This window comes from Pteropus vampyrus, unplaced genomic scaffold (genome assembly GCF_000151845.1).
Source record: "Pteropus vampyrus isolate Shadow unplaced genomic scaffold, Pvam_2.0 Scaffold279, whole genome shotgun sequence".
NCBI lineage: Eukaryota > Metazoa > Chordata > Mammalia > Chiroptera > Pteropodidae > Pteropus > Pteropus vampyrus.
This window is the reverse complement of record NW_011889060.1, coordinates 606131-607402: the sequence shown is the minus strand read 5'-3', so window position 1 is coordinate 607402 and position 1272 is coordinate 606131. Positions and strand designations below refer to the sequence as shown.

The 1272-nt window shown below is 57.4% G+C and overlaps 2 protein-coding genes across 3 annotated transcripts in view; both read right to left on the bottom strand.

The window, feature by feature from the left end:
- GPR137B (G protein-coupled receptor 137B) overlaps positions 1-1272 on the bottom strand; it is a 49270-nt gene that overhangs the window by 17352 nt on the left and 30646 nt on the right. The window lies entirely within an intron of this gene.
- ACTN2 (actinin alpha 2) overlaps positions 1-1272 on the bottom strand; it is a 389901-nt gene that overhangs the window by 370728 nt on the left and 17901 nt on the right. The gene's annotated exons all lie outside the window — the stretch shown is intronic.

The window sequence follows — 1272 nt, the reverse complement described above, 5'->3', positions numbered from 1 at the left end:
TAAAATGTCAGACTGCCTGCGCACAAGGACACTTTAAGGCCTGGGAGTGGATCTGGAGGTGACTTTGAGGGGTTAAAATGTGAGCCCCTGTAAGTCAGGTGGCTTCTTTAAGTCTCTAAGTCCAAGAGGACCCCATCGGCCTAGGCGCCCAGAGCCTGGCCTCGGGCGTGGGGACAGAAACACTCTCAGAGGGACACTCTCAAAACCCAGAATCTTCTAAGCTGGGCGCACTGGAGTCCTGGTTTGGAATTACATGGAAACCAGTGATTTGTGCCCTAATTTATGAAGCTGTCGATTTCCAAAGTCAGTTAAAGAACCCTTAGTTAGAAATAGACAGTTGACCAAAAAACCGAAATTCGTTTTTTAGTTTTGCATTTGGAAATCACCAAGCCGAAAACTCGCCGGAATTCATACATGAAAATCTGCTCCGCCATGCTCACGGCCGGGATTCTGCGCGTTCGGCCAAATCGCAGGATGTCCTGATTACGTGTTTGTGTATGTACATATTTTTTTCGGATTTGTATTTTTGAAAGGCACAGACTTTAGTCTCCCAGTCACCATGAAGATAACATGGGAGACAGAGCTGCCTTGCCAGCTTTGGCCCAAAGACGTGGTCTCGGGGATGGACCGCAGCGGGGGGCCACGAAGTCTGGAGGCGCCACAGGAGTCACTCGACCGTTCTACCCTGGGGAAACCAAGGCCCAGCGAGGCCACGTGGCTGGTGGGCTGGGCCTGAGGGAGGGAGGGCCCGGGCTCAGGCTGTGCGGGGTGTGCGGCCCCCCGGCCCGGGGGGCTTGCGGCCCTTTCACGTCACCGGGGAGGGCGAGGGGACACCGTTCTGGGGCATGTGGTGTGGCAGTAGGGAGAGCGGGCCTGGCCCTCTGGACGACCGATGACAGGGACGGTGTCCGGGGCTCCAGGAGCAGCTCCCACCATCACGGAGACCCGGCTCCCGGGCCCGCCACCTGGGCTGAGCCTGCGTGAGCCCCTGCCACAGGGCAGGCAGGCGGGGAAGGGGACAGAGGCCGAGTTGTGGCTCTGTGGCTTCTGCTGTGTGACCGGGGGCAGCCTGCTGACCTCTGGGCCTCAGTGTCCCTGTCTACAAAGTGTGGCGAACACGTACTCCCACAGGTCGAGTGCTTATAAAAGCATCCACAGCTCAGCGAACGTAAACGTGTATTTCCACTGACATCAGCACAATCGGCCACAAAGTGGAGGTCAAACCCTCGTATCTATGAACCGGACTCGACGCTCTGCCAGGGGCTCTGCGCA